Consider the following 26,322-nt stretch of genomic DNA (forward strand, 5'->3'; position numbering starts at 1 on the left):
GCCCAATCTCATTCAATTGACATTCCACAGTCACATTTCTCAATATCCTACTTCATTTTGTAGTATTTCTCTTCCTGGCCTATTTTGGCCCCTATTAAGTCAGATTCTAACTAACCCCCTCTATGTCAGAAACAAGGAGTCATAGAGTTCTTCCCTTCCATTTGTTTGTGTTTTCTCAAAGTAGCTTCTGGTATCTGAAGCAATCAGGAAATGAGGGGAGTTTCCTTTTCTGGGCAACAGATAATTAAAAATAATGATGTATTGAGTGCTGGTTGTGTGCCAAGCAAAAGGGCTCTGCCGCTTACGTGGTTTCTTTAATCTTTATAGTGACCCTATGAGTGGGGATTACCTTCTCAGCTTTAGAGCCCTATAGGGATTTTTGAGGACTACGTGAAATAATGTTTGAAAAGTGCTGAGAACATCTAGTTTAATAGATATCAGCTGTCATTATTATTATTATTTTTCAGTGAGGAAATCGAGACAGTTTGGTTAAGATACCTCTCTAAAGTCACCCAGTTAGAAGGCTAAAGAAAGATCCCAGGTCCTGGTCTTAAACAAGTGAGAGATCCACTGTTTTACAATATCTTGATTGAAATGATAACAAATCAGTGTGAACAATGGCAAACTTTTCAGCCCCATTTCAGCCTGATTGTTCAGTGAATGTTCCCTGTAAGTTTGGGCCACCTCCCCCTTCCCCTGCCCCTTGGCTGAGATGCTCCTTGTACAGCTGCCAACTGCAGTCCTTGCGACTCCCACAGCACGGCCTCCCAAGGCTGACTGATTTTGCAGACCCATCTCCCACTTTTTCTTATACTGTTAGCAAGTGCTATGGGGCACATCTGTGGTGTGCCCTGCCCTTCCCCTAGGCCCCCTGGGATTGCTCTAGGGGTGGGCATTAATCCAAGCCTGGCCAATCAGCACTTTTAACCCCCAGGAATTTTCAAACTTGAATTAAGATGCTAGTCCCTTTCTAGTGGTGGAAATAGTAAGACGTAAAGCTTGGGAGTATCATATTTCCTGACATATGAAGAAAACCATTCTTGAGAGAAACTGAAGCCAGTGCAGCAAGGGAAGCAAAGAAGCAAGAGAGTTTGGTGGTGCTAAAGTTTCTGGTTCCAGAAGTTCTTGAAGCCCCAGTTCATCTTGCTTCCTACCCTCCCCATTCCCATCCCGCCCAGTTTGATAGTTCAAACTTCTTTTGGCTTTCTTGGGCTAATTCTTCTCCTTTACTTTTGCCCAAGCAAGTTTAGGTTGGATGTCTATCACTAGTAACCAAGAGTCCTGGACAATGTAAGTACCACATAGCCACACCTAAATTGGACTGCCTGATCCTGAGCACACTTTCGCTTATGCTGTTCTTTGTTCCTAAAATGTTCCCTATTCCCCGACATGTCCAAAACTCACCACTCAATCTTAGAGACCCATTTCTCATTAACCATCCCTGATCCAACCTGCTAGAATTTAACTACCCCTCTTCTAAGCTCCCCAATGCTTTAAAAGGGTGAAAGTTCTCTTATTGTACTCAGAACTTTCTAAACTTGTGCTATACTTCTTTATACATACACCCTCCCTACTATTTTCTTTTTAGAACAAACATTTGCCTGGTTCCCACTGTGCTATCAGTGCCTGGCATGGATAGCACTATATAATGTTATTTCCCTTCTTCCCCTTCCCCTCATGGTAGGCACACTTTTTTCCTGTTGCTTCATTTTCTTTCCCCGACATCAACATGCCATTCCCTGCTGCTGAGTGAGAAAATATTCATCTGGTCTGCCCCAGGCAGTTGTGTTTTGATGAAACAACACTAACAAACTGTTGTGAAAAAAATTTATCTAAAAATGGTTATTTCATTGCAGGCTTAAGTAACTAGGGAGGGAAGTTGTTAATACTGTTTAGAAGGTGAATTGTCCTGGTGTGTGTGATATTTCATTTAGAACATGGATTTCAAGTGGGAACTCGAAAAGGTTTGTATTCAGCAAGGGACTTCATTTCCAAAAGAACTACCTGCCAATCTTGTATTCCCATTTTTAGTATCCCTGCTTCCCTTCAAACATTTGGCAGATCAATTATACGTTAGCAAGAAAAGAGGCAAAACGTGTGTTCTCATATGTAGATACACTTAACAAAAATTCTAGGGATCTTTTGTGGCTTGGGGGTTGGTGTTTTGTGACTACATTATTATCAGAATACATAACCTTTTATATTTAGCTCTCAGCTCCCCTCTCAAATTTTACCACCTGGATGAAATTCTCTCTGTCCAACAATCTCTTCTGTTTTCTGAGTTCTGGGAATATTTATTTTTCTGCACCTTCTTTTAGCTTGTATCATACTGCTTTTTATCAATGATTTTTTTTTTCTTTTTCATAAGTCTCTCTCTTTCAGGATAATGTTAATTGATCCTTGGGTTTGGTCAATTTCAAATTTTACGTGTATACAGACAAGACTGTAATGGTTACACTCTTTTTAAAGATGGTGTGTTCCAGAGGACCTATTAAAATACCTATCATACATCATACATCTATAAATATCAAGTTACAATAAACATCTTGCCCTTCCTTTGTATCTTCTCTGGAAAAGCAGTAGGGTAAACAAGTTTCAGAAGTTGGGCACCTAACTTTACAATTTTGCTCATTCAACCAAGGAAAAATGTAGGGGGATAGAATCTACATTGTTAGTTATTTAGCTATCTTTTCATGGATCTTTAACTCCAATTTTAATTTTCAGGACCCTAGAGGGCATGGGCCTACTTTGTACAGCTGATAGTTCTAGCATGATGTTTTATAGATAGTAGGCACCAATAAATGTGAGAAATGATTGAATGATATATACACTCTCTTGGAGTTTCTTTGTGGAAAACATGATTAAGAATAAAGTGCTAATAGCTATTTCAAAGTGTTTTTGTAAAAAAAATGGAGTATAAATAAACACATAAATAAAAATAAAGCATTGTCACCACATTTTGGAAATGCCTCTTGGCCTCTGATCTGCAATATTCCCTGGATCAGTAAGACTGGCTGAAGAGAACTATTGGGGACCAGTTTGTGAGATGGAATGTGTTCTCTGTTTCTGCTGTTCAAACACAAACTGTAAGAACAAAATGTTTGTAATTAAGATACCACTGATTTTTCCCTCCATTAATTCCATCTTTCTTCAAAGCTAATGGGTGTATATAATGACTCCACATCAAAGACTCTTTTCTAATAGTTCAGGAGATGTGAGTTTTATTAGAATAGCAGAATTCACAATTCACAACAGAGAAATTTGTTGAAGTTATTTTGGAGTTGATTTATGAATCACTCTTAATGAAATGGGCTGGATTCTCATTATGTGTGTTCTTCTTCTAAACCTCCTTCAAGAAGTGTTTCAGTTCTTTGTTCTTCCTCACTGAGCTGCAGCCTTACCCCCACACCCTCATCACTTGCACTCTCTCTTGGTATTGTAATTATTTATTTTTTTCCCTATCTCCTCCCATTAGACCATAAGCTCCTTGAGGGCAGGTGTTAAAACTTGCTCAATTTAGTATATATTCAGTCCCTTGCAAAAGTGCCTGGTTTACAAAGGATGGATGATAATGTCTTACATTTATACAGTGGCATTAGACTTATGAAGTGCTTTCCTATGTTATTTGACTCCCCTGATACTCAAGGCAGGCAGGAAACCCATGATCACCCCTATTTACAGACGTGAGAAGAGGTTCAAAAAGGCTGTATAACCTGAGGGCAAATAGGCTGCCATTTCAGGGGACACCAAGACTCATGACTGTGGATTCCTGCTCTGGAGCCTTTTTCTGAACATAGGAGCTATTTGTTTCCTAAGCCAAGTGCCAAAGGCAAAAAAACTTATTCCCTGAATCCTTTCAACCTTCTCCTCTGCTCTGCCTTTACTCCTCTGTTGGATCCTTTCACTTCTGACTTAGCCCTACTTTTTATTCAGGAGCCACACATTTCCTATATGCAGATGAAAGATGAAAAACTATATATTCTTCTGTTGATTCTACAGTTCCTTGGCCCGGGATCTCCTGGTTGAGGTGTGGGATTTGTGGAATATGTGGCTGAGATAAGGGTGAGGAGTATGTGTGGGGAAAGATGGAGCTGACTGCTGTGGCCAGACTGTGCTGCTCAGAGGACTATCAGGGCCTGTGATGCTGAGGCCCTGGCCTTGAGTTTCCTCTCTCTCCTCCTTTCATCTCCAACATTTTTCTCTAGGGGAAATCTAAATAAAATGAACGGGTAAAGTTGGGAAAATGATGGAGACGATAAGCCTCCAGCCCATGTAGATTTAAGTATTAAAGAGTGTTTAGGGAAGGAGTGGTGTGGCAAGGTGAGGGTGGAAATTAGTGAGGGCTTACTTGCTGACATTAACTGTATGTGACACTTGTATGAAATTGGACTTAATTGGATTCAATTCTCCTTTCCAAACAGCCCTGAGGGTGGAAGCTAAGGAGAGGGCAAAGGAGGGAATCTCTCATTTGGCCTTTAAAATAAGCAGAGTCCTTTTCTTGAAAGAGAAAAGGCAAAGGCAGTACAGGTTTACAAATCAAAGAAAAATGGAATGTCATGGGATGCTTGTGAGTGGCACAGATGCCTACATCATTAGCATGTTAAAATGAGAATGACAAGGGAGCTTGTTGGCCTTGTCCCAGCTTCACACATAATACCCAGGTCATAAAGTACTGGCAATAATGACACCTCTCCATGTAGGAGGTCTGACAATTAGGTTCACAAACTCATCCTAGAAAAAGCGCTACATACCTCATTGCTGAATATCATCACTACGGTCACCTTTGAAAGCTATGCACCGAAGGGTGGAGCCTAGTCCACCCTTCAAAGCAATTTTGGAACTCTTTTCCTGGAATGGCCATCAGAGCTGTCGCCATACTACCCTTGATGTCCTGAATGTCATCAAAATGTCTTCCTTTCAATATTTCCTTTATCTTCGGGTAAAGAAAGAAGTCATTGGGGGCCAGATCAGATGAGTACGGAGGGTGTTCCAATACAGTTATTTGTTTACTGGCTAAACACTCCCTCACAGACAGTGCCGTGTGAGCTGGTGCATTGTCTCAATGCAAGAGCCATGAGTTGTTGGCCAAAAGTTCAGGTCGTCTAATTCTTTCACGCAGTCTTTTCAGCACTTCCAAATAGTAAACTTGCTTAACTGTTTGTCCAGTTGGTACAAATTCATAATGAATAATCCCTCTGATATCAAAAAAGATTAGCAACATTGTGAACTTGTCAGACCTTCTATGCCCACTTCCTCACATCTAGTTTATCAGAAAGATACATATTTTATACACAGAAACTTAAAAGTTACACACATAATAAGGCCTACCATTTAATGAGTAATTAATATGTCAGAAGTTTTACATTTATTTTACTCCTCACAGGAACCCGATGATGATAAAAACTAACATTATTAAGTGGACAGATAAGGAACAGAGGTTCAGAGAGTTCAAGCAACTTGCTCAAGGTTATACACCTGGTAAACAGGATTCCAGAATTTTCCCCTGTCTGACAGTGAAACAAGTTATTTGACAGTGAGTTGAATAATTCTTGGGCTAAATCACCTCACATATGTCCAATTTAACCTCTTCTGCCGCTACCATAATTTTTTTACATGAATGACACATACATGGCTTGTATGTTGTGTATTCCTCTCATGTCCCCAATTAGATGGCGAACTTCTTGAGGGCGGAGACGGGCTCTATGTTCTTAGTTGCACGTAACTGGTGCTCAGTAGAATGTTTCAAGGAAGGACACTGGGAAGGTGGGTACAAATGAGAAATGCAGGCGCCTAGGAGTAAGAACAGGTACTAAAGGAAGATGGGGACAGGAGTATTTATTCAACAATTTAATGAGTACCTGGACTGGTGTTAGGTGCTGGGGATACAGTGATGACCAAGCCAGTTAGGGTCCCTCATGGGTCATCATTGTAGACGTCGGGATTATGATCAAGGATGTAAGTCACCCAAAGGACAATTTACCTCCGTATTCCTCAGCACTAAAGAAAACCGAGGAGCCACAAGCGCCAGCATCTGCAGGATTCTGGCAGTCCTGCAGCGCAAAGATGTGAATATGAGATATTAGTAGGTCAAGTGAACCGCTTTCACGCGATTGAACTTGACCCGTCATAGGTCTACCGCCAGGTGTTCACCAGAGATGTAGAGCGCAAGGTGCGCGTCGGAGATAAAGGGGTGTGGCCGACCAGGTCGGGCCGTCAGCTTTTAAACGCGTTGCTACGCCCAGCAGCAGCAGCACGCGGGGCGGTCGGGGTGTTCCCCGCCCACCACAAGGAAAACGGGGCGTGCTGGCTGGCCCCCTACTCCTCACCATCCTTTGTGAAAGGCCCCCAGTTGTGCCTTACAGGCGGAGTTCGGTCCCCGCAGGGTCCGGACTCCGCGAGGGCTGAAAGGTGAGGGCTGCGCGGTAGTAGGGTGCCCAAAGAACCTAGCTTTGCCTCTCGCATTAAATCCTCTTCCCTCGCCCTTTCCTCCCGCAACCTACTCCCGGCGCTCCTCCCCCAGCTCCTCTCGCCTCCCGCGCTGGGCCTGGTGGGTGGGGCGAGGATTCCGGACTGCGCGAGAGTTCCGCCCAAATCCCGCGAGACTCGCTTGCCGCCGCTGCCGCCGCCTCTTACGTCTTTCCCTTTGACAAGTCGCCGCTGCTGCAGTAAAAATAAAGGACGCGGCAGCCGCAGCTGCTGCCGAGCGGGGCTCGGGTCGCAGGAGCCGCACCCAACTCCCGCCAGTTCCGGAGCCGCGTACGGTAACGTCTCCTCTTCTGCTTTCCTGGCCGCCTGTGCGTGCGCCCCGCCGGCCGGACAAAGCCAACTGGGGCCGTTCCGGGGCTGCCGGGGTCCCGGGTGGGGGGCCGGCGAAGGCCTGATGGAGCCCTCCCGGTGTTGTGGGGCCCCCTGACCCCAGGGGCCTCCCGCCGCCCGGCCGCATACAGAGCCACGTTAGAAGCCTAGCCGCCGGCCCGAGAGGGCGGAGGGACCCGCCCCTCCGGCGCTTGCTGTACCTGACCCTCAGCCCTCGGAGGTCGCATCTCTGATCACGTCCCCCACCCCTTTATCCGCTAACGAGCGCCCCTCCCCCGGCCGATGCTGGGGCCTGGGGGCGGCGGCCCGACTCGGGATCTGAGAACTGCAACCCTCGTGTCTCCCGTCGCTGGCCACCTATCGAGGGCTGGAGGTTGTCTTTCTCTAGGGCTGTCTTTCTCCTTTTCTCTGCATTTGGGTGGTGGCAACTCATCCCCTGGTAAACCATTTTACAAATCTCCCGCTTCGATAAAATAATTTATAGCCTCTGCTACCATGAGGGGAGACGAGATGCATTGTTTAGTCTTTGGGGTGAGATGAGGATGATAATGACAGGAGCTGTCCCAGAGAACATGGTGAAACCATTTCTGTGATGGGCGACAGGTTCATGGGAGACACGAAGACAGGACCTCGTACCACCTCTCCCAGGAGGTTATGTAAAAGACATGCCTTCCATCCTAGAGAGCTGTGAAACTCAGGGGCAGAATTTGTCTTAATTTAAAAATAATGTCTGTAATACTGAAGAAAATACGGATAATTGGAATAATAGGAATACCAAATCTGAACAAACTAAGCCATCCTTGTAATTCCATTTCCAGAGATAGCATTTAATGGTTAACATTTTGGTGTATTTCCTACTAGACACTTAATTTTTTCAAATAGTACTTGCCTCGTCTTTGATTGGGACTTCCCCATTCTATATATGTTCCAAAAATGATCTGTTTTGAGTCACTTCTTTGGCCTGCTTGGTTAAAACTGGTTATTTGTTCATTATCACTGGCTGTACTCTGTCATCACTATATCTCTTTCCTTGGGCCCTCTTCCAAAATGATTGTTAGCTAAATGGTTTTAAAAATCAAACGTTAAAAATTTATCTACTTGGATCTGGTACGTATATGTTTTTACAATTCTGCCTTGGGTGGATGCTGAAAAGGAGCAGTGTTTTTGGAAAGCAAATAAACTATGATTATCCATAGTGAGAAGAAACCTGTTTACCTCAAGGTTTTATAAAATTGATTTCCATTGGTTATTTTTAGCCCCAAATCGTTATGTGACATTATTTGTTTCATAGTGCTTTTGTGATTGGAATGAGATGGATATGTTCCTTTGATTATATAGGTTTCTATAGTGTGTGTTTATACAAGCAAAATTGAGTGCCTTAGGTCAGAGCTGTCGCTGTACTACCTTAGGTGCCTATGTGCACATATCTGTGTGTATGTATATCTTGGAAGTGAGTTAAAATGTATTGTTATGTGAGAAAAGAAAGCATTAGGTAGGGCAAAGAATAGTCTTGAAATATTTCCCCCAAATCATATGACAGGATTATATGGCAGAATGAGACATCTAGGGAGGTTGGAAATCTGGAGGCTTTTAAAAAGAGCATAGATTGTCATCTGTCTGGGGTTGTCATTGGAATGGATTAAATAGCCTATTAAGGCCTCTTGTAATTCTAAACTTTTATGAATTTTGCTTTCCCTAAGTTTCTTATCATGTTTCTTAAATTTCTAGTCATGCTATTTGCATGTGACACCCATTCATTTGCTGGTCATGTACTTATTTCACTCCCAATATAGGCATCTTGGTGGTGCATGGAGAAGAAAGGAAATGTAAACGTCTCCTGAAATCCTATTTGATTAAAGAAATTTCGAAGATTGTTGTTGATTGGCTGGATTGGTCAGTAGATGATGCACATAATAAATACCAATACAATTCGAAGTTCTCAAGCATTTTTCCTCCCCAAAGACTAAATTACTCCTTAATATTTGAAATTAAAAAAGAATTGGATACATTGAACAGCTGATGTTTTAAAACTCAGATTTTTGGAACTTAAAATAATGATGACTTTGTGGTTTGTGGTGTGGAGAGAGACATTTGTGCTAGGATGAAAGCAAATTGACTTGTGAAACAAAAGTTGAATTTTATAGTTGGACAACTATATAGTAATAACAATCTTGCCATGATCTATTGAAGAGAATTTTTTAATGTAAATAAAACTTGGGTTAAACAGACACATGAAATGTAGATTATCATGATGGTGAAAAAATAATTGGTCACATCATTTAAAAAGAAGTTTGCAAAGCCAATAAAGTCACAACAACTAGCAAATGTTTTTGACTAAAAAATTTACAAGGGAACGTAAAGCAGGTAATTTACTTTTTAGATGCCAGATCTGATTTTTATAATTTTAGTTTGTTCTGCTGTCACATACTGGGTCCTCTAAATTAATGGGAATATTAAATTCCTGATGAGATCCCTGAGCAAGGAAATATGTTTATATACTAACCTGCCCATGCATGTAAGTGATAGCGCATGCCTACGCACTTATTTCTATATTTGTCTTTTTCTATATATTAAAAACCATACGTTCATATTGCTATCTTCTATTCCAGTCCATCATCACAAGGTTCATTCCAACTTTTCCTCTATTCTTATTTGTAATTTTTTTTTCTGAAGTGAGAATCCTGGCTCTCATTATCTATAGTATATTAACTTATTTATTCACTTTTAGAGTGCACATCAAGTAGTTATGATTGCTAACCCATACCCATATGAGAAACATATTTGCTAATTAGGATGCAGTATTTGTGTACAGGTGTTTTTTTTTTGTCTTTAGCCTTATAGTATCTGACTCAAAATACTGTTTTTCAAAATTACTTAGGTTAGTTATTTGCTTCCCTACTCCTTTTATTGTGCTTATGTTATTTATCTGTAATGCAATTAGGTTCTTTTCTTTCTTTTTAAAGTTCAATTTATTGGGGTGACAATGGTTAGTAAAATTACATAGGTTTCAAGTGTACAATTCTATAATATCACATTGTGGGCTCACCACCCAGAGTCAGTTCTCCTTCCATCCCCATATATTTGATCCCCTTTACCCTCTTCTACCACCCCTTCCCCCTTATCCTTTGGTAACCACTAAACTTTGTCTATTTATGAATTTCTGTTTCTTTGTCTGTTCCTTTGTTGCTTTCAGTTTTATATCCCACATATGAGTGAAGTCCTATAGTTCTTAACTTTTTCTGTCTGACTTATTTCGCTTAGCATAATAATCTCAAGATCCATCCATGTTATTGCAAATGGCAGTATTTCAATTAGGTTCTTTTCTTTTTTTTTTTTTTTCTTTTCTTTTTTTTCATTTTGGACTCTTCCCAATCCTGGTTGACTTTTCTTTTCTTTCTTTCTTTCTTTTTCTCTGTATATAAAACATTAGCATGACTAAACATTATTATATAAAAAGATATACTTAGAGAATCTCTTCAGTTTTGGGTTTATCCTTCCATTATTTTTCACACAAATGAACAGATTGTGTATGTTTTCTTATATTTCTTTTTTCTTTATATAATTTTTTAAATTGAGATACAATTCATGTACCATAAAATTTACCCTTTTGAAGTATACAATATATGTAGTGGTTTTTAGTATATTCCAAGGTTGTACAACTATCACCACTATCTAATTCAAGAACATTTTGATCACTTCAAAAAGAAACCCCGTATCTATTAGCATAATTTCCCATTTCCTCTTCCCCAGCCCCTGGTAACCACTTATCTACTTTCTGTTTGTATGAATTTGTCTATTATGGACATTTCATGTAAATGGAATCATATAACGTGTGTACTTTTGTGCCTGGCTTTCTTCACTTAACATAATTTTTTCAAGGTTCATGTAGCATGTATCAGCGCTTCATTCATTTTTATGGCTGAGGGGTGTTCTATTGCATGAATAGACCACATTTTGTTCATTCATGTATCAATTTATCAACATTTAGTTTTCCATTTTTGACTGTTATGAATGTACTGCTATGTACATTCATGTACAAGTTTTTGTGTGGACATATGCCTTCAGTTTCCTTGTGTATATACCTAGGAGTGGAATTGCTGGGTCATATGGTAACTCGATGTTTAACTTTTTGAGAAACTGCCAAACTGTTTTCCTACTCCCTGTTTTTATATGAAGAGTGGCATGTTATAGATGCTCTTTTGAACTTTACTTTTTTCACTTAACGGTATGTCTTGTAAGTCACTCCAAATCAGTTTATTTATTTGAAGAGCTGTTCTTTTGATATTCTTCATTCTTTTTTTAACAGCTGTGCACTACTCCACTGTGTGGATGTATCCTAGTTTATTCAATCGTTCCTCAATGAATGAGCATTTACGCTGTTTCCTATGTTTTATAATTATAAAAATTGATTCAATAAATGACCTGTGCATATGTGTTTTTGTATTGTATCTTCATGTACAAGTTTTCCTACAAGTGGGATTGCTGAGTCAGAAGTTAAGTACATATGTAGTTTTGTCAGGTATTAACAAGCTTTTCTACAGAAGTGGTATACTAATTTGCATTCCCACCAGTAATGTGTGAGAGCACCAATTTTCCCCACAGCCTCACCAACAGAATGTGTTGCTGTTCTTTTTATTTTTACTTTATTTCATTTTATTTTGCTTGAGAGGAATGATTTTAAAAAATACTCTGTAGGTTATTTAGTGACCCAAGTGACCCAAGCCAGTTGTGGAAGGGCACTTAGTGCCTGCGGTTGGCAGGTTCTTATAGCTTGAAAATGAAATACACAGTCCACTAATATTGCAGTGATACATGTAGGTTATTATGTGCAGGTGAAATCGATTGGAATGCAATTTCTGGTCTGGTCCGGATTGTTCATTTGAAACCCTTGCATTTAATGGAAGTGCAGAATTGATTCATAATACCCGTGCTTTGAATACTTGTGGTGTTTAACAAAGGATAATTGAAATGGTAAGGAGAGTACTTTTTCCTTTAAAGTATGTCTGATATAGTAGCTATTTGCTCACATTGTATGCTAGTTATTTTGAATAGTACACAGGTATAGTAGGGTTTTTTCAGCAATGGCCATATCTGGAACCCTTTATATTTCCGTAAGAAAGAAGGCCAATCTTAAGGAAGATGAAATTGAGAGTTTAAAGTAGTGGATAATTAGGATAATCCTATCAGATTTTAGTGGTGCCAAGAAACTCAGATAACGTGAAAAACATCCCCATCTTACAAGGTAACAAGTTCTGCCCAGCATGTCTAGAAATTTAGATTCTTTCCCAGAAAGGGCACTGTTCAAGTGCATGGAACACATGAAAAAACAAAGATTCTAGCCCTGGAGGAGCTGATGTTCTTGTGGGTTTCTGATGAACTGATGCTCTCAGGAAAACATGCTGAGTGCTGCTTGTGAATGGAATCAATCAAGGTCTGCTGTAGTCTTCAAGGAACCTGTGGCGCTATAAAACCCCCAATAATACCTGATTTTACTGGTTACAGAGAGAAGGCCATGGAAAGTCACAGGATGGTAACTTAAGTTGTTCATCAATCTCCCTCTTTTTTTTTTTTTTAAGGAGGGCGCAGCTCACTGTTGCCCATGCAGGGATCAAACTGGCAACCTGGTGTTATTAGCACCATGTTCTAACCAACTGAGCTAACCGGCTCTCATTGTGATTCCTAGTAAGTAGTAGTAGTAGTAGTAGTAGTAGTAGTAGTAGTAGTAATGGAATAATAATAATAATAAAATAATAGTATAGTACAGTTTTTTTCTCAACTGGGGTTCCATGAGAGAACTAGACTGTAATGTTCTAGGATATTTGAACATTCGTTGTATGTAGAGAATTAACTTCTCTCCAATGCGTCTTGAATGGCAGTAGTTATGTACCATCCTTGGGAGAATTGAGAAAATATTCACTCCAGTATTCAAGTACTGTGGTTCTGATGACTAACCCCAGCTGAGAAAAGCCATGGTCATTGTAGTCAGTTAGATTTTCCCCCCCTAATTCTACCATGTATTAGCAGAATGGAGTTGGATGCGTCTTAATCTCTTAGCCTTAGTTTCCCGCTCTATAACATGAGAATAATAATTATAGTTGCTACCTCGTAGGGCTGGTGTGAGGATTAAACAAAAAAGTCTTTCCAGTCTACATTTATTCATTTCTATGGCTTTAAAAACTATATGCTGATCAACTCCCACATTTATATCTTCAGCCCAGACCCCTTCCCTGAGGTTCAGTGCCATAGTTCATCTGCCAATTCCACATCTCATTTGGCTGTCTAATAGGCATCTCAGCTTAAATTTGCACAATACAGAGGTGTGATTCCTATCCTCATATTTCCTATGAAACTACTCTTAGTAAATGGCAGGACCAGTCACTCAGGCCAAAAGCCTAGGTGTCATCTGTGAGTCTTCTCTTTTCGGTATGCCCTCTAATCAGCTCATCAGCAAATCCTCTTGGCTCCATTTCTTTAATATATTTCTAATCTGGTCACATATCATCATATCTACCTTATTACTCTGGCCTAAACCACCTGCTCCTCTGCTTAGATAGTTACAGTCGTCTCTCAACTGGTTTCCATACTTGCTCACTTGACCTCCTAAAGTCTCTTCTGCACTTCATGGCTGGCTAGGATGATCTTTTAAACTGTCAATCAGATAGGCTACTCCTCTGTATAGTGCTTTATACAGTTAACATAGCCAGATTCCTGGCCATGGCCTGTAAGTTCCTAGATGATGTAGTTAGTACCTATCTTCTCTGTTCACGCCACTTCTGCTACACTGAACTTCCCTGTATTTGATCATGCCAGGTGCATTCCCAGGGCTTAATGTTTGTTCTTGCTCTGCTTGGAGTGCTCTTGCCTTCGGTTTTCGCACTGCTTGCTCCCTCACATCCTTCAGGTGTCTGCTTAAAGAGGTGCTGTCAGAGTCTACCTCTTTAGAGAGATCTTCAGTGATGACACTACAGAAAATAATGGCCAAACCCCAGCCCCCTCGCTCTTGCTTTATTTTTTACAGCACTTACTGACTTATTTGTTTACTTGTGTATTCTTTGTCTTCCTCACTAGAATGTAAACTCCATGTGAGTAGGAACCTTATATGTCTTGTTTATTTCAGTGCTAGAAAAGACCCTGGCACGATGTAAGTCAGGGATGCAGCTCTAGGAAGTTGTTTATGGAGTAAAATTGTCTCTAACTTAGATTAAGTGATTCTGCCTTTTAAAGGTTTTAGGCCAAAGGAAAACTATTAAGTCAGTTAAACAACACTGAATTTTCACATACGAACTGTTAAGTTTTAGGGTTTATAATGTTTTCAAGAGCATATAATTGTGCATAGGATGTGCTAAGTAATGTGTGAAAAATCAGCTCTTGTGCTTGTTGCAGAGGATGACTCTGGTTGTCCTCTCCTTATGGTGGTAGTGATGTGAGTGTAATAGGAATACTTCGTCTTGCTCTGGCAAGCTGTTTTTCCTCATTCTAGACTCTTGATTTAAAATCTATGGTGATTGTGATTTGGGAGGGATATATTGTTTTCCAAGCTTTTTAAAAAACTTAATAGTATTTGTAAGAGTCCTTTTAAATTTTGTCATGTTTTAAGACCTTTTCTGTTAGTCATTGTGCCATAAAACTGTTTGGTCATGGACAATTTTATGTGATAACTCAAGTAAGCAGCTTTGCTATCTGATCGTATTAGAAATACGGGATAACCTAATCTAGAACTAGGGAGATTATATTATCTATGTGTTAATATAATTTAAAAGCATGTGTGAGCCAGTATCTTTTATATAAGGTTATCTTTGACCTTACTGGAAACCAAGTATCCAGTCATATACCGTATAATGAAACTTTGTCAAAGTATGGCCATCGTTTCTGCTTGCTCAAAGTTGCTCCTTCTTCTGAAAGGAAGGTATTATGTAAAATGATGGAGAAATTTATGTAATTTCGTGAAGGTGGTGTGGTGGAGTAGACAGATGTACATATAAAGGAATAATACTGGGTAATACTGAGCATTTACTGTGCACAAGGCACTATTCTAAGCAGTTTCATCTGTTATTTACACTATGTTTAAATCTGGTTGAACTCTTATTTAAACTACGCTTAACCCGTTTATTTTGCAGGTAATGAAATTGAAGCACTGAGAGGTTAAGTAAGTTGCCCAAGATCACACAGCTAGTAAGTGGTGGAGCCTTGATTAGAATTCAGAAACAGAGGGGTGTTGGTGGAAACTGTGGGAGGCAGAGCAGGGAAATGGCCAGGCTCAGCTGGATGGTTTTGGCTGATCTGAAATCCCAGCCAAGTAATGTATGGACAGGATCATTCTACATACGAGTAGATATTAAGGAACTCATGCTGACAATTAGAATTTTAGGTGTGCCACAGGTTGCTTTGACTTCTTAAAGCATGTTCCTTGTTCTTTTCTACCAAAGAGGGGAAATAGATGTTAGAACATTAATTGGTATAATCATTGAACTTTGCTATAGAAAGGTGAATATTAGTGAATCTTTATACCCTGAAATATGAAGTTTTTCTTGGTAGACCTTGAAACCCAGTGACATTAAGAAGCAAGTTTAGTCTGCCACCTGGCTAAAGTGCAAACAAGTTGTGAAATAATAATGATTTACATTTGTATATACAGAGGGTGCCAAAAAAATGTATACACATTTTAAGAAAGGAAAGAACTGTATTAAAATTGTAATACTCAATATATACCCATAACAAAAGATGAATACAAGTCATGTGTATACATTTTTTGGCACCCCTGGTAGATTTTTATTTTACAAAGTACATTGGTAAACATTTCTCAGTTGATCTTCATAACACCTCTGTGAGATAGGCTGCCATTTGACAAGCTTCCACAGAGGAGAGAGGTTGCTGTCTGAAGAACGAGCCCTTAAATAATCACTACGTAGTTGCTAGACCCTCTTTAATGAAGGTTCTGTTCGTAAGGAAGTTGCTGTTCCTTTGTAAAACTGCCAGAGGGTGAGGAGTAGTGGACTTTTGCTTTGTAAGGTGTTATGGGCTTGATCTCTTAAATAAGTGATTGGAAAGTTGCTTACTCTGGAAGCAGAAGCTCCGTGGCACGCTGAATGGGCAAAGATGGCCTGTTGCAGTTGGCGTGTTCTTAATGTTTGTTTAACCAAAAGCTTAGGCATTTTTAAGAAATGTAATTTAGGTTAAAACTGTCATTCTAATAACACTTGTAATTTTTTAAACCAATATTTTAATTAAAACCTCTACCAGTTAGGCTAAGGTAATATCGATATTTTGATCGTATCATAGACTAGCATAGAGGTGGGGTGCTTTATTTTTTTGAGATCAAAAAGAAAGTTTGGTAGCTTCTGAAAAGGCTGATGTATGATGTAACATATAGCAGTCGTGAAATGTTGGTAAAAGTTTACTATTTTCCCTGTTTCCTTTGTTCATTTTGAAAATAGCTTGAACTGCTTTGGATAATTTAAATTGGTCTGAGATATTAAGAGGGACTTTTCAAAATTCTTAAAGATACCCTGTATAAAGGAATAAAGTCAGATGTAAATTCATAGAATAATTTCACTTTGAAGTGATCGATGATTGACAAAATGTGACTTTGTTTTGCAAAACTCTAAGGAATTGCTGAATATTTTGTATTCATAGTATCTTTCAGTTCTGTGTTATTTTCTTTTTCTGTGGTGCTCTCTTGTAACTGCCTCCTTATCACCACCCTCTCCCTGTTGGTCTGCCATCTGTTGGTTTGGCTCTTTATTTCAGAGTAGGAAGGCAGGAAAGGGTTTTTATACATAAGATAAAACCAGGCCTGCTTGGAGCTTAGTGAGCTGGAGTGCTTATGCAATAAGTCTGCTGATGATAAATTCCAGAAGTACCATTAGGCCCATAGGACTAGAAAGATGGCGATGACTCTGCAATATTGTCTGCAAGTTTTTTTCTGTGACTCTTGCTTTATTTAATAAAGAAAAATTTAAAAATAAATCATAAACACTTTTTTTTCATGGAAAACCATAAATTGGTTGGATATTAACAGGCTTGTAAAAAAGAATAATTATATAGGAGAGTTTAGCATGTTGAGTGTTAGTGAAATTCATATCAAATGATTTCTTATAGTACTTTATAAATATAATTTAATCCTGATAAATTTACATTCACTCATGCCTGATTGTGCATTAATCTGTTATGGGAATATGTAGAAACTGTTAGCAGTCCTAGGCAGATAATTCAATTTCCCAGACACTTTTTTCAATCTGTTACAAAATATTTTAAACATATGTTAATATAAAAGTAGACAGAATAGTATAAAGAGCTCCCATGTACCCACCAATGAGTTTCAAGAATTATTATAGGCGGTCTTGTTTCCTCTATGTCTATCCACCACCCCACCCTCAATTCCTGGATTTTTTAGAACCAAATCTCAGACATATTTATTTACTTTGTAAATTTCTGTTTCTTCAGTATGGATTTCTAAAATATAATCCCTCTTTCTCTTTACAAAATAAGTATAATACCATTATTTTACCAAAAAAAATTATAGCAAGTTCTTAATATCAACAAATATGTAATCAGGTTTCATATTTTTCTGATTATTTTGTGTATATATATATATATATATATATATATATATATATATACACATACACACACACATCTAGTTTGTTTGCTGGAAGTGGGATCCAAATAAGGTCCATACTTTATAATTGTTTGACATGTTTATTAAATCATTGTTAATCTTCGGACTTTCCCTCTTTTTTTTTCCTTAAAATTTTTTGTTAAACCAGGTTGTTTGTGCTGAGAAGTTTCCCTGTTTTGCTGACTGCATCTCTGTAGTGTCATTTAACATGTTCTGTCTCCTGAATTTCCTGTAAGTTGATAGATTTGTGAGATTATTTGATTTTTAATTTATTATTTTAGTAAGAATACTTCTTAGGAATGGTTTTGTGTTTCCTTGAGGTACATAAAGTCTTGTTATTTCTCTTTGTGATGTTAACATCTATTGATGGTCATTGCTTAGATTTATTAATTCATCAGATTGCAAAATAGTGGAATTCTGCTGTTCCGTACTCAGGTATTATGTAGTGTTCTTTTGGATAGTTCTTCAACAATGTAAATTGTATGTTTAGGTCATTGAATTTATGTTAGAACTGGTTCTGGGATGATTTGACAAGATTCTGTGGTGGAATTCCTTTAAGGGAAGAAAGAGTACAAGTCCTTATTATTGAAAACACAGAGAAAACTTGGGAATACTGAATCACTAGATTTTGTTTAAAGGACGTTTGGCTAGCAAGTAGATTAACGTCCATTGTGAGATAGCAGCTTGTGACCTAGCGTGTGTACCTGGTCATTGGTGTTTGGTTTTTTTAGAGGTCAGTGTTCATATTCAGAAATTTCAAAAGTAATTTGTGCAGGGCAGCAGTTATTAGTTTCTTGAGCCAGATTTCTCAGCATGAATTTGAGAACAGGCCTGTGTATGAATTATATTTTAAAAAGTTTTTGGGTTTACATAACATATTTTGTTTTAAAGGTTGTCAAAGAACTGAAGCAGCATTTCCCAATGTAGCTCCTTGACAAAAGACTACTGGGGTCAAATAAACTTGGTAAACAATGTGCACTTTATCCCCTCTTGGAATGTATTAATAATAATGCGTATTAACATGTAAAAGACAGTAAAAAAAATAACCTGTGTAACATTAACTCAGCCTTTTCCAAATTTATTTGATCACTGAAACTTTTTTCTCCCTCATAACATCTTGAACTAGTAGAACAAATTTTCTAGAGGAAACAAGTTTTGAGAAATATTGAATTAGCAGATTTGAACACAGAATAACTAGAAAAATGTCCGATGACAAAGAATGTGTATGACTTTAGTACAGTCATGTGGAGAAATTTTTGATAGGTAAAAAATAATAAGACATTTTTCAATGAGAAAAAAGCAAGAGGGAAATGCTGGTTGGTTTGTTTCATCTTAGCCTGTAAACATTATACTTTTACGGAAGCGGAGTTAGGAAAGGACTTTATCATACATAACATTTACCACATGCCAGGCACCGTTTTCAGTCCTTTGTGTATAATTTGTAGTTTGTTCAATCTTTACAACAACTTTATGCAGTGGGCGCACTATTGTTATCTCAGTTTTACAGAGGAGGAAATTGAGGCACAGAGAGATTAAGGACATTGTGCAAGGTGACATTGCAGAGTTGGTGACATAGCAGAGCCAGGATCTGAATTTTGGCAGCCTGGCTCCAGAGTCTATTTGCATAGCCACTATTCTACAGTGCAAGATTTGGAGATGGAGATCACGAAAAAAAAAAAAAATGAGATTCAAAGGGGATTTAAAGTCTTTTTGGATGGAGAAGACATCTTTTCTTTAACTTACAGGTAGGTGGTCAGGGGGCCATAAGAGAAGAATGTGGAGAGCGAGCTGTGTCCTAGTAAAGATAGAAAACATGGAGGCCTGGGAATGTTATTCATAAAAAGTATAACTCCCAAAAAGATAGATTAGATGCAGATAGGAGGCTGAATTAAGAGGATACTGTTAATACAAGGATTTCAGGCTTAGAAGTGAATTGGAGCTCCCTCCTTAAAACTCCCTCATTTTATATATGGGATCCGAGGTTACATAGTTTGTTCATGTGCTTGCAGTAACAATCATAGCTCACGTTAGTCTATTACGTGAAAGCACTTTCACAAGCATTCTCGTTTGATCCTCTAAACAACCTTGAAAGGTATGCTGGTAGGTTCCATATTTTCCACAGCAAAGGTGGTTCTTGAATTTAGATTTCTGCATCTTAAAAGCTAAAGTTTTCTACACTATATCACATTGCCTCAGTTCTTGAAGAATAACATAAAGAGGATTAGTGCGTGTTTTTGAAATGAGATGAGGATTTGGATCAGAAAGAAAAGCTGCATATTAACATATGGAAATAATATATGCTATTGTAAAAAACAATATTTTAGACAGTATAGGGAGATGTAAAGAAAAAAGTGAAAACTGTCCCCTGTGCAGAGTAACCGCTATTAAATTTTCATGTGTGGTTTTTCCAGATTTTTTCCTAGATCTATCTATCTATATAAAGAATTTTTTCAAAATTCTACAAATACTGTTTTACAACCTGAAATACTATATTCTTAAAAGAGAATATCTATAAACATTGGTGTTTTGCTTTTACCATAGTAAAAAGGTACATGCAGGGACAACAGGCATAAAATGGTAATATTCCCGGCAAACATGTATAGTCAAGCCCTTCTCCAGCACCCCTCACCCCGAATCGCTGACCTGTTGGTAAAGGTGAGGTGAATAGATAAAAATCTGTCTGGGTTAGGTTAATTTAAGGAGGCAATGAGTAATGTAAAGCTTATTTTTATTGTTTTTATTGGAATTTGGGATTGACTATTGATTGTTTTGTAGTTTGATAGGAAAAAACTTTTCACACTATACTGGATTAAAAGATAAATAACTCAGACTTCTTTAAGTAAACATTGAGAACAATAAAATATTCTTTTGGAGTACTCTGTGTGGGCACTTTTGGTGTGTTTGTGTGTGTGAGTGCGAGTGTGTGAGTGTGTGTGTGTGAAACTTGCCTCAGTACTGTTGGAGCGGTGGTAGGGAAAGAGCCTGTTGTGTTGGGTTGTGGAATAGATTTTTGTACTTGAAGTCAGTTCTTAGCATATCTTGCTTTCTGTTTTATTACTGCATCTAGTAATTTGCTTTGTTAATCGCTCTCTGCCCAAGCAGATTTTTTGGATGGTCTTATTTTAAATACGTTTTTCTTTTTGAGGATTGGGTTATATTTTATTTACATCTCTCAATATTTCCTTGTTGGGTCTAAGTTTATTTATGAGTTTAGCTATGCTAGTTCTTTTGCCATTCCATATAAACATAAAATAAGCTTGTCTAAAGCTACAGAAATCTTGTTGGGATTTTGATAGGTATTGCATTAAATCTATAGATCAATTTGGGGGAGAACTGACATTTTTATATTTAGTCTTCCAAGCTAGGAACATGGCATGTCTCTCCATTTGTTTAGGTCTCCTTTGATTTCTTTCATGCAATTTTCAGCATATGGCACCTGGGTATTTCATTAAAAAGTGTTTTAAAAACTATCAAAGCATAATATATATTCATAGAAGTGTACATACAGTAAATATATAATTTGATTAATTCCACAAGGATGGATTTATTTTCAAATTCTGCTATTTTCTGTCAACCTGAGAGATTTTCAGGAGGGAGTTAGGTAGGGTTCAAGATGAGGGAATGAGAAACTTCTCATTTTTTCCCTGAGTCAGTTTGTCAGTAGTGGTCATATTGTGTCTTCATTGTTTTGTTTAAAAATGAATTCTCCAGAAAATAGACATATTCAGAGATAGTTAAGCTCATTTCCAAATCAGTTTACCATTTAACTTTCCTTGCTATAATTTACCTCCAGTCACGTTACAATACAGATTTACATAGATGTTCTCTGATATATAGGAATTGATACTATTTTAAAACAGTGAAGATGTGGGTTAAAGATTTAAGAGATGAATAGTTCTGCCTTCTCATTTTTGTTGAACCCAGCTGTTCCCTGCCCTTTAGTTTCTTTCTGTGTAGTTTGTACAAAGCACAAGCTTAAGTAAAACTTGTCATCTTGCTGTCTGGCCTTTATCTTCCTTCTAAGGAAGGGTAGGCAACTTACGTGTTTATGGGAGCAATATTTTTCTGCTTGCTCTTTTTTGAATAAGGCTTATAAATCAACTCTGAGTTTACAGAGATGGTATCACTGTATTTAAAAGAAAATGATTGTGTTACAGGGAAATCGAAAGTGAGATTTGCTTAACACGGAAACTCTGGGAATAAATGAGTTTATTACATATGCTCCATCAGGAAGGACATGGTTAATAATGGAAAAACCATTCTTATCATTTAACTCCCATGTATACTTTTATTGTAAAAGATAATCTTTTTTATATTTCCTCTTTTATATCACTGGGGCCCAGCTGTGCCTGATTCAGCTGTTTCTGCCATCTTCTCCAAACTTTTATTTTGAAAATTTCTCAAATCTATAGAAAAGTTGAAGAATAGTACAATAAATACCCATACACTTTTCCCTAGTTTCACAAATTGTAACATTTTGTTGCATTTGCTTTTTTTGTTTTCTTCTAAACTCACATACAATTTTGCTTTAAATGAGAGTAAGTTGTAACCACTGAGATACTCACCCCTCTGCCCATATTTCTGGTGTGCATCTCCTAAAAATAAGGACGTTATCCAACATAATCAGTTACCTTTATCACGCCTAGGGAAACTAACATGAATTTATTATCATCTAATATGCAGTGCCTGTATTTAAATTTTTCTAGTTGTCTCCGACATATCTTTTATACCTGTTCTATTTGTTTCTCTTTTCTGACCCAGGATCCAATCACATTCACATATTGCTTTTGGTTTTTACATCTCTTTTAATCTATAACAATGCCTTGCCTTTTTCTTTCTAACGACATTAACTTTATTGAAGAATCTAGGGCATTTGTCTTAATATCCTACAATCTGAATTTGCTAATTGTTTCTTTCAGATTATATATTCGGGCTAAACATTTATTGCATGAACACTGTATAGATGGTGTGTACTTTTTGCATCACTTTAGAGGCATCACTTAATGCCATTTTTTTCCATTATAGGTGATGCTAAGTTTGATCATTTAAGGAGGTGACTACTACCAGATCACTTCACTGTAAATGCACTTTTTCCATTTGTAACTAGTAAGTAATCTAGGGGTGGTATGTTGAAATTGTGTGAAAATCCTCTCTTCCACAACCTTTTCCCAGTGGTTTTAGCATCCATGGGAAGATTATCCTTGCCTGGCTAATTCTTTCCTTTTTTTAATTAATAACACACACACACACACATAGATATAGATATAGATATAGATATAGATATAGATATATAGATATATATAGATATATAGATATATATTCTTAAGTGCTATACCTACATGGTACAGAGAGGGTTACAGCAAGATGTATATCTCTGTTTTGTTCTCCATGTCCATCCACTTTCCTAGTTTTTCCCAGCTTCAACTGTTACCAGTTTCTAGAATGTCTTTTCAGAGATTTTAAACCCCTTCAGTCATGCATTCATACCTATTCTCTCTCTTTTTTCCCTTTTTACACAAATGGTGGCATACTGCAGACTGTTCTATATCTTATTTTTGTGTATGTGTTGGAAAATATAGATAATGTATTTAACATTTCAAGCAGTTGTAAAGTGTATAATTCAGTGCCATTAAATGCATTCACAGTATTGTGTAACCATCATTACTGTCTACATCCAAAACTTTTCATCATCCCCAACAAAAATTCGGTATCCATTAAACAAGAATTCCTTCTTCCCCTCTCCTTTCAGCTTCTGGTAACCTCCATTTTACTTTCTCTATGAATTTGACTATCCTTGGTACCTCATATAAGGGGAATCATACAATATTTGTCCCTCTATGCCTGGCTTATTTCATTAAGCATAATTCTTTCAAGGTCCATCCATGTTGTAGCATATATCAAAATTTCATTTCTTATTATGGCTGAGTAGTACTCCATTGTATGTATATATTGCATTTTGTTTATTCATTCATCTGTTTATGGATACTTGGGTTTTTTATGCCTTTGTGAATAATGCTGCTATGAACATTGGTGTACAAATATCTGTTCAATTCCCTGCTTTCAATTCTTTTGGATATATACCTAGGAGTGGAATTGCGTAACCTACATCTTAATGTATTTTTAACTTAATATATCGTGGTTATCATTCCAATTCAATATATTCCAGGGAATTATAGATCTTCCTCATTCATTTTAATGATTGCCTTGAATCCGAATGTATGTGTATAATTTATTTAACCAGTTCTTATTGGTAGACTTTAGATTCTTTCCCCTTTTTGTTTTTTGCTTTTTGCTATTCTAAAAAAGGCTGCAGTGAATAGGATATTTAGTAGTTTAAGCAATACCTTATTTCTTGATTAAAACTGTGATGTGAAGATTAAAACTGTAATGTGAAAATGGTGATTGAACCTAGTCTCATTGAGCATACCTTCTAAATGTCCTTAAAATTCATCGGACTACATTGTTGCTCTTTTAGTTTAGGTCCACATCTCTTAACTCAATGTGTAGGGCATCTCTTGTGTCCTGGCCACTCTGTCCTTGTCAGTTCCTTAGTACGTAACTTTGTTATGCAATGTTAACATCTTGTATTGGAATTGCTTACATAGCCTTATCTTATTCTGGTTTCTGAGTCCGTTTGGGCACTGTGCTTTCTATCTAGTAGACCTTCCTACTCTGGATACGTTTTCCACATTCTTACCAAGTTCCTGGTAGTGATAAATAGGACTGCCTTTGTTAAAATTAACATAGTTACAAAAGATTTTTTAAAAATGTGCAACTAGGACTCACTTTAGTGAATGTGCTAGGGTACATCCCTTTCCTTCCTTCCTTCCTTCCTTCCTTCCTTCCTTCCTTCCTTCCTTCCTTCCTTCCTTCCTTCCTTCCTTCCTTCCTTTCTTCCTGATGAGGAGATAAAAAGTTTACTTTTGAGCCATTTAATATTTGGTACCATTATGTCTCCCCTAACCCCATTTCCTTTGATACCTCTAGATCAGGGGTGTCAAAACTGCAGCCCGCGGGCCAACTGTGGTCCGCAATCCATTGTTAATTGGCCCACAGCAAATTCCAAAAATATATTTAGTTTACTTAAATAAACCAGGTGAGGCAATACGTACTTCACCTCGAGTGAGTGGCCCCGCTGTTTGTGTATTTTACCGCATATGGCCCTTGGTGAAAAACGTTGAAAAAAGTTTGGACACCCCTGCTCTAGATCGTTCAGATAGTCTTTTGGGGGGGAGGGGACACCAAATTACTTGGCATGGTACAAATGGAAGAACTTAAGTAGATGATTTGGTACAACTTACAGAAAGGTAAAGGGAACTCCAACATGCATGTACTGCTTTGGTGACCAAGCAGGGAGGGGGCCTGTGGTTATTGGAAGCCAGTCAGAGGCTTAGCGCTCATCACTGTGTCCAGGTGTGCTTGTCAAAGAGCTAACTCTGCGCTGAGCAAGTTGATAATGTGGTCAAATCTTGGATTCTTTGATAGATTTCATCTGCTCATTCAGGTAATGAGTCTTGATAAAGCCACACAAATGGGTGTCATTTTTGCCAGTGGCCAGTTTGTACAATTCCAGTACTGCCCAATTTACACTTTTTTCCAAGTGTAATGCACACTCCTTTGCGGCCCGCGCTCCCAGTCGTCACGGTCTGGTTTCTTGGTGCCCTGAAGGAAGGTTTGGCCGCCTTGCTGGTTCTGCAGCATCATCGCTTCCTCAGCACGCCCCCTGTCCTCAAGAGATCAGTGAAGAAAATATTTGGTCAAGCTCTTGAAAGCCACATCATCGCGGTCAAAGTTGTAAGATGTGGACAGGCAGACGTAGGAGGCCAGGGCCCCAGGTTGGTCTGGGGGCTGATGTGGGCCTCCGAGTCCTGCTGGTAGTTTTGGCGCACCTGCACCTGCGAGGAGGACGCCGTCGTCGTGGTGGGCGGCTGAGACCCAGCGGCTGCGTGGCTGTGCTGTGCCCGAGCGGTGGTGGGATGCTGGGCTGGCCGGCGCCGTGCGGAGTGGCCCAGGGCTGGGTCTGCGTGGCCTGCACCGTGGGGCCAGCGTCGGTGCCGGGCAAGCAGGAAACCCCAGCAACTCTGGCCGGAGACTGACCCTTTCAGAGAGTCTTTTACGGTTTATTTTTTTCCTCTTCAAAATCACATTCAGTGTGATATTCTGAGATTGTGTGAGGATCTAGCTCTAGTGTCTCCTTCCAACACTTTTGCTTTTTTCTCCATTCTTTATTTTAGGGAGCCTCATAAGAATGAGTTTTTGAAGTGTAAATTGGATATATCATTGGGAGTTCAGAAAGCATAAATATACCAAAAATGTTAATGATTGCCATGACTTAGGCTTTAGATGCTAGCAAATGAAGTGTTCTAAAGGGAAAGGAGAATTTTCTCTGCAAACAATATAGATGAAGACCACTGGTCTCTTCATGCTTCTAGAAAATCTACTTTGTTGAAATCTTTGTCGGGTTCCTGGCCACTGGTCAGCTACAAGTTAAGGTATCCTTCTTGCATGTGCTGGCATTTCTGTTTGCATTTGGGTTAGAATTCCATCTATTTGTGTAATAGGTTGTTGAACTTGACAAATTGATCACTTGCATTACTCTTTTTATAAAGGATTCTTTTATTAAAAAGTGCATTAATGTTCTAAAAACCCCAAGGTTGGTAGCAGCCATTGTTTGTAATTATTATATTAAAAACAGAATCATTAAAAACAGAGTAAATTTACTTGTAGCTAGTTACCATAAACTTTTTGTACTAGAACGTTGTAGTGATGTAACAAGAGTTAAAATAACTAGTATTTGTCAGTAAGAGTTACTGTATTTCTAACGTTACACTAACTTCCATGGTAGACTATAAAAGAAGGAACTTAAAATAGTTTAAAAGACTTCCCTT

At 38.3% G+C, this 26,322-nt stretch overlaps 1 protein-coding gene across 20 annotated transcripts in view; it reads left to right on the plus strand.

Annotated features, from left to right (window-relative positions):
• Nucleotides 1-6,602: 6,602 nt before the first annotated feature.
• The window catches only part of HERC1 (HECT and RLD domain containing E3 ubiquitin protein ligase family member 1), a 170,647-nt gene continuing 150,927 nt past the window's right edge, over nt 6,603-26,322 (plus strand). For 16 of the 20 annotated variants that reach the window (XM_019755324.2, XM_019755330.2, XM_074327595.1 and 13 more), the window contains exon 1: nt 6,603-6,761. The gene's annotated coding sequence lies outside the window, so the exon portion shown is untranslated. Of the gene's footprint in view, nt 6,795-26,322 lie in introns of all 20 variants that reach the window. The other 4 variants (XM_074327599.1, XM_074327601.1, XM_019755325.2 and 1 more) reach the window with 3 other exon arrangements.

Source organism: Rhinolophus sinicus, linkage group LG03 (assembly GCF_036562045.2).
Source record: "Rhinolophus sinicus isolate RSC01 linkage group LG03, ASM3656204v1, whole genome shotgun sequence".
Classification (NCBI taxonomy): Eukaryota; Metazoa; Chordata; class Mammalia; order Chiroptera; family Rhinolophidae; genus Rhinolophus; species Rhinolophus sinicus.